Raw genomic sequence first — 7792 nt, forward strand, 5'->3', positions numbered from 1 at the left:
CGGCCAAACCAGAAAGACACGCTCAGACCTCTGTACTTTTCTGTTTCATTGTCTTCGCTCGAGCTCTTGTTTCCCAGGGATTCTCACATACCCTGTGTACTCATTTCCCAAGGCTGTCATAACAAATTACCACAACTTGGGTGGCTTAAAACAACAGATTTATTCACTCAGTCTTGGAACCCACAAGTCCAAAATCAAAGTTTTTAGCAGGGTTGGTTCTGAGGAAGAACTTGTGGCATGCCTCTCTCCCAGCTTCTGATACCTGCAAATAACCCTGGTCTTTTTTTTTTTTTTTTTTTTGTATTTTTCTGAAGCTGGAAACAGGGAGAGACAGTCAGACAGACTCCCGCATGCGCCCGACCGGGATCCACCCGGCACGCCCACCAGGGGGCGACGCTCTGCCCACCAGGGGGCGATGCTCTGCCCATCCGGGGCTTCGCTATGTTGCGACCAAAGCCACTCTAATGCCTGAGGCAGAGGCCACAGAGCCATCCCCAGCGCCCAGGCCATCTTTGCTCCAATGGAGCCTTGGCTGCGGGAGGGGAAGAGAGAGACAGAGAGGAAGGAGAGGGGGAGGGGTGGAGAAGCAGATGGGCGCTTCTCCTGTGTGCCCTGGCCAGGAATCGAACCCGGGACTTCTGCACGCCAGGCCGACGCTCTACCACTGAGCCAACCGGCCAGGGCACCTGGTCATTTTTTGACTTAGGTCTGCCAATCTCCGCCTGTGTCTGCAGGGGGCCTTCGTCTCTGTGTGTCCGGGTCTCAGACCTCCCTCTGCCTTTCTCTTCTAACACACCTCACATTGGATTTAGGGCCCACCCTAAATCCAAAATTCAAACCTTTACATTCTTTTTTTTTTCTTTTAATTGATTTTAGAGAGAGAGGAAGGGAGAGAGAGAGAGAGAGACAGAAACATTGATCTGTTCCTGTGTGTGCCCTGACTGGGGATCGAACCAGTAGCTTCTGCATATCAAAGTGATGCTCTAACTAACCACACCTAGGGCCAATCTCCTACATTCTTTAACACTTTGTTCTATTGCTGCCTCCTCTGAACTATGCCCTGATGCCTCTCCCAGGAAGTAATCTTTCCCACCTGTAAACTGCCAAGACATTTAACTGGATTCTACTTGGTGTTATTGTGTTTTGTATGCAGGACTTACTTTTGAGCGAGTTGCCTAACTTCCACAGACATTGGTTTTCTCATCTTTGAAACTGAGATGGTAATTACATCGACGTATAGCATTGTTTTGATAAAAAGAAGTTTTCAGGGACTTAAAAGAGTGCCCGCACATAGTAAGTCACCAGCAAGTGCTGTATCATCGTCTTGATTCTTGTGGTATTATCTTCTTCTCTACTATATTGTAAGTTTCTTTTTTTTTTTCTTTTTTGTATTTTTCTGAAGCTGGAAACGGGGAGAGACAGTCAGACAGACTCCCGCATGCGCCCGACCGGGATCCACCCGGCACGCCCACCAGGGGGCGACGCTCTGCCCACCAGGGGGCGATGCTCTGCCCCTCCGGAGCGTCGCTCTGCCGCGACCAGAGCCACTCTAGCGCCTGGGGCAGAGGCCAAGGAGCCATCCCCAGCGCCCGGGCCATCTTTGCTCCAATGGAGCCTCGGCTGCGGGAGGGGAAGAGAGAGACAGAGAGGAAGGAGGGGGGGGGTGGAGAAGCAAATGGGCGCTTCTCCTATGTGCCCTGGCCGGGAATCGAACCCAGGTCCCCTGCACGCCAGGCCGACGCTCTACCGCTGAGCCAACCGGCCAGGGCCTATTGTAAGTTTCTTAAAGACAGGCATCTCTGAACCTTTTGTAGTATCTAAGGAGTGTCTTGCACAAGTCATAGATGAGTGACCATCAAGGGGGGAAATGACACATAAGTTGTTTTGAAATAAAATAGTGAACACAGAGACATGTTGGGAAATGCTATGAAGGAGTGAGCCCTCTGTCCAACTCTCCATCAGTGGTGAAGTGCTCAGGTCTTCCCCAAAGGCGAAGAGTCTCCTCTTAGTCACTCCTAAGGTATTTCTGCCGACAGCTGCTCCCTTTGCCTTACAGGAAGCACAGCTTGGAGACTTGCCACTCCGGGCCCTTCTGAATAAGTATAGCATCTCTAAAGGAGAATTCATTTTCATAAAGAACATCATTTGTGGATTTGTCATTATGGTAATTATATCTTGTTATTCCCATTGTACCTCTTAGCACCGATTTGATTCTGAAATAGAAAGGAAGGGGGGGGGGGACTGGCTCCTGGTTTAAGGAAAGAGTGATTCAGTGACCCTAGCGAGCCTTCTCTCAGGCACTGGGCAGGTGTGCTGACTCACCTGGCCTCCACCCAAAGGCTGTTCTCTCAAGGCTGCTGAGACCTTTAGTGGCACTGCTGTTTCTTCTCCCCCCAAAATGAGCCCATGGGTTGTTTGGTGAACATGCCTTCTAAATATCCAAGACATTTACCAGGCGATTCTATAGTTTGGTTAAGAATACTCTGAAAATTTCTAAAAGATTCCCACCACTAGAAATTAGGGCTATTGTGATTCTCATTTGCCTGCAGATAACATTCTGAGCCAGCCCCCACCACTGACTGGGCACTTGTTCTGTGCCAGGCACTGTGCTAAGTGCTCCGCTGACTAACTCGTGTGACCCACCTGTGATTCACCCCATTTCACAGGGGAGAAAGTTAAGGCTCACAGATATGAAATTACTCATCTGAAGTCACAATACTGGTGTGCAATTAAGCAAACACTCAAACTGAGGTCTGATTCCCACACTCAGGCTCTTACCCACAGTACCCACTGCCTCTTTTATGTGAGAAAGGCAGGTCTCGCTCCAGAGCTGCAAAAACGAGGTACGCTTGATATAGAAGTAGCGAATGAAATTGATAGTCCTCTTCTTACATTTCCCAGGTTAGAAACATTGAGGCAGACCTTTCGCAGATGGGCAAACAGCTGAAATCTCAGAAGTTTCTTCGATTTTGCATAATAAATGTAAACGTGTTACAAGTTTCCACAGAATGTTTATCAGAATTAAATTTTTAAATGTTAATTCTTGGGGAGGAAAGAGGGTGTTGAAGAGTCATTCCCACTTGACTCTTAATGATACAGCACGCAAGTGCAGACATGTACAGAGATTCATGTTTTAGTGAGGTAGGTGTATGCAAGGTGGAGTTCACTGAGAAGGCAGAAGCTGAAATTCTCAGACGTCTTTTCCCAAGTGAGTATTGTAAAACCTACTCTGTTGTCTGTGTGTGGCCGGGGGAGGTAGCTGTCATCTGAGATCAGACTTCCCTGGATGGGCTCCGTTTGGGAAACGGCAAAGCCACTCTCTCCCACCCGGAATCAGTGCTGATGGATTTGGTTCTGTTTCCAATTAACAGTTGCCAACCAACACTAGGCTCATCAATAACACTTCCTATTTATAATATGCTTTTAAAAATAATGTATTCTTTATTGTAAAAACTCTCTGGCCCTGGCCGGTTGGCTCAGTGGTAGAGCATCAGCCTGGCGTGCGGGGAACCCGGGTTCGATTCCCGGCCAGGGCACATAGGAGAGGCGCCCATTTGCTTCTCCACCCCCCCCCCCCTCCTTCCTCTCTGTGTCTCTCTTCCCCTCCCGCAGACGGGGCTCCATTTGAGCAGGGATGGCCTGGCCGCTGGGGATGACTCCTTGGCCTCTGCCCCGGGCGCTAGAGTGGCTCTGGTCGCGGCAGAGCAACGCCCCGGGTGGGCAGAGCATTGCCCCTGGTGGGCGTGCCAGGTGGATCCCAGTCGGGTGCATGCGGGAGTCTGTCTCACTGTCTCTCCCCATTTCCAGCTTCAAAAAAGAAAAAAAAAAACAAAAAACTCTCTGACAGTAGATGCCCACAAAGAAAGAAAATAATAGGGATTAAGCCAAAAAGAGATAGAGAAACTTGTGAAATTTCAATTCTTGTCTTTAATTTTTACATGACATCGAGCCATTTTCCCAGGAAAATTAAAGGACAGCAAGTTTTATCAGGGGACTCTGGCAGGACACATAGCAGTCAGCTAAGGATGGTCATCAGAATAAAGAGCGGGTTCTTAAAGGCACAAGAGGACAATTTAAAAAAAGAATTTTAAGTAAAAAGTAAATAAAACAAAACACAGCAAGTCTTCTTTACACCCAGTGCACAATACCACCCGAGAAGAAAGTGGTAGCTTTACTACCAGGCTCTGTGTTGCCATCACCATTCAAGATTTTCAACGGGTCCAAGGCGACGTGACTAAGAAGGTTATTTTTGACAGTTCTCCCTGGCTTCTTGATTAAGCCGTTACATAGGCTCCTTCCCAGATGCTGATGTTTATGCTCCCTAGCCACTGAAAAGGGGAGGGATGAATTATTGTGGGATATTTTTATTTCAAATGATTACTGAAAGGGCAAGAATTCATCAAACTTTGATCTAGACCAGAGAGTCAAGCAATGCTCAAATCCACCTCCATAATCTAGTGTTGGAAAGTTCTGTCAGGAAACTGACAGCTCAAGGTACAGATTAATCACAATGAATGTCTGTGGCTCATGAAAGAAAGAGAAGGCTGCATCTAGCAAAATTGCAACCAGATTACAAAATGTTCTCTCCTTACACTGCCTAAGAAACCTATCAAATTTACCTAATTCTTGCTTTTCATCTTTTCCCTAGGCAACAAAGTTGCCCTTCACATGTAACACCAATCAAGGTAGTAATAATGTGGATTACTTTACAAACACTTTCGGTTCATTTACCCTCAGTAATTTGAATCTCTTGGTATAAATATGTACAAATATATTTGCATTGTTTGGGTACAGTGACTAATCCTGTTTATTTTTGGAAGTACCCCCCCCCCATCTTCTGCCACAGAGAAATAGCCACTTGTTATTTTAATATGTAAAGGATGCAAAGACCCCTTTGTACTCAGGCTCCAAAAGCTGCTTCCCAAACTAGAGATATTTGCTTTATGAAGAGGAAAGAGCGCCCTCTAGTGAAACAATGTTTCCCAACATTTCTTCAACACAAGTTCCATCTCAGTTTTTTTTTTCCCCTAAAAAAAGTTAAATTTTATTTATTGATTTTTTAGAGAGAGGAAGGGGGCAAGAGAGATAGAGAAACATCGACTCGTTCCACTTATTTATACATTCATTAGTCGATTCTTGTATATGTCTTGACTTGGGATTGAACCCGCAACCTTGGCCTATCCTGATAACACTCTAACCAACTAGGCTACTTGGCCAGGGCCCATCTCAGTTTTTCTTGCCAGAGAATCTCAGTTCTCAAATTGTGATTGTATTTAGAGGGTAAGGCCCAGTGCCTAGGGCCTATGACCTTTTAAAGGTCAATAAAATTGAAAGCTGAGAAAAATCTACTGGCTTAAAACATTTTTAAAATTCCAAAACTGAAATTAATAAATCTGATTAAATATCTACAAAATGTAGCATGTCAACTAATCACAAGGAAATCAACTCTTAAATAGTTATATATAAGTTACATATACTGTGGGTTCATTTTAGTATTTTCTATAATGAGAGATAGGGCCTGTTAAAATAAGAGTAAAGGGCCCTGACCGGTTGGCTCAGTGGTAGAGTGTCGGCCTGGCGTGCAGGAGTCCCGGATTCAATTCCCAGCCAGGGCACACAGGAGAGGCGCCCATCTGCTTCTCCACCCCTCCCCCTCTCCTTCCTCTCTGTCTCTCTCTTCCCCTCCTGCAGCCAAGGCTCCATTGGAGCAAAGTTGGCCGGGGTGCTGAGGATGGCTCCATGACCTCTGCCTCAGGTGCTAGAATGGCTCTGGTTGCAAGAGAGCAACGCCCCAGATGGGCAGAGCATCGCCCCCTGGTGGGCATGCCGGGTGGATCCCAGTCGGGCACATGTGGGAGTCTGTCTGACTGCCTCCCCATTTCCAACTTCAGAAAAATGCAAAAAAAAAAGAGTAAAGGCCTATTTTCCATAGTGTTGACCTCTCTTAAAGACTGTTCATGACCATTAACATGGTCCAACATCACTATCTCTTGACATTACTCTTTAAAGACACTGAAGCCCTGGCCAGGTAACTCAGTTGGTTAGAGCGTCACCCCAATATACCAAACTTGTGGGTCTGATCCCTATCAGGGCATATACAGAAATCAATCAATGAATGCATAAATAAGTGGAAGAGTAAATTATATTTTTCTCTTTCTCTCTCCCTCCCGCCCTATCTAAAATCAATAAATAAAATTTTAAAAAATATAAAGACACTAAATACGATACTTTATATGTGCAAAGTGCCTGGTGAAAGTTTACACATACTCCCATTCAACTCACTTAATCTTAATCTCTACAATAATAAGAAAGGATGAATTAAAATTTTTGGATAAGTTAAATATTTTTTTTGCTAAAGTACAAATATTACAAAATCTGAATTTAAAAAAATCAGAACCAAAACAGATTCACTAGCACAGTCCAAACTTCTAATTTGAAATGGCATACATAGATTTTGATGGGGGACAATACATAGCATGTGGCTCCAGAGCCAGATACTCTGAATAGAAGCTGTGCGACCTAGGACAAGTTACTTAACCTCTCTGTGCCTCAGTAGCTTCAACTGTGGAAAGGAGATATAAGAATACTTATCTCGCACAGGGTTGTTGTGATTTTAAATGAGTTCATATGCAGGAAACACTCAGAATAGTGCCTGGCACACAGTAAGAGTTTAATAAATGCTAGCAATTCATTATTATTCAATCAAGTACTGTCAGTTTTTGATTCTCGAAATACAGCAATTTAAGATTTTGGATAAATCAACTCTCACCAAAACAACTAAAAACATCCTCAAAAACAGTCACTCATCTTTTTATTTTGAAATATTTTATTTGGAAATAATTTTAAACTTAGAAAAAGTTGCAAAAATCAAAATAGTACGAAAAACAATCCTGTGCCCTTTACACAAATCTGTTTATTGTTAACATATTCATTTGTTTTATCATTTGTACTGCATATTGCTTCAAATCTGTGTCCCTACTTCTTATTCCTAATTTATGATGCATTTATTTTCTATTTCTTAGTGACAAATTACCACAAGTTTGGTGGTTTAAAACACTACCTATCTACAAGCTCAAAGATGTTTATAGGTCAGAAGTCTGGGCACAGCCTGTCTGTGTTCTCTGCTCAGGGCTTAAAAGGCTGAAATGAAGATTTTAGCCAGGCTGAGCTCCTGTCTGGGACTCCTTTCCTGGGTTGTTGGCCAAATTCAATTTCTTGCAGCTGTCAGACTGAGGTCTCCATTTCTTTGCTGTGAGCCATTCTCAGCTCCTACAGGCCACCCATTTTCCACGAAACATGGCTTCATCCATTTCCAAAGACAGCAATAAAGAATCTCCCTAAGCTTTGAATCTTCCTCCCAAGCAAGAGCCTCCAATTCCCTTTGAGGGCTCCCCTTAGATTAGGCCAGGCTCACCCAAGATAATCTATTCCCTTTCTTAATGTTAAATAATTTGGGACCTTAAATTATGCAAAATTCCTTCACAGCAGCACATAAATTAGTGTTTGAATAACTGGGAGAAGGTGTATATGCATTGGAGGGCCATCTCAAAATTCGACCTACTTCATATGAGACACTTTATTGGTCTATGTATATATTAGCTTGCTGGGAATAGCAAAATACCACAGACTGAGTGACTTAAACAACAGAAAGTGATTTTCTCAGTTCTAGAAGGCTAGACGTACAAGATCAAGGTTATCAGCAGGTTTGGTTTTTCCTGAGATCCTTCTCCTCATCTTGCAGATGGCCACCTTCTCACTGTGTCCCTCACATGGCCCTTTTCCCCGTGTATAC

This window comes from Saccopteryx leptura, chromosome 6 (assembly GCF_036850995.1).
Source record: "Saccopteryx leptura isolate mSacLep1 chromosome 6, mSacLep1_pri_phased_curated, whole genome shotgun sequence".
In the NCBI taxonomy this organism is placed as follows: domain Eukaryota; kingdom Metazoa; phylum Chordata; class Mammalia; order Chiroptera; family Emballonuridae; genus Saccopteryx; species Saccopteryx leptura.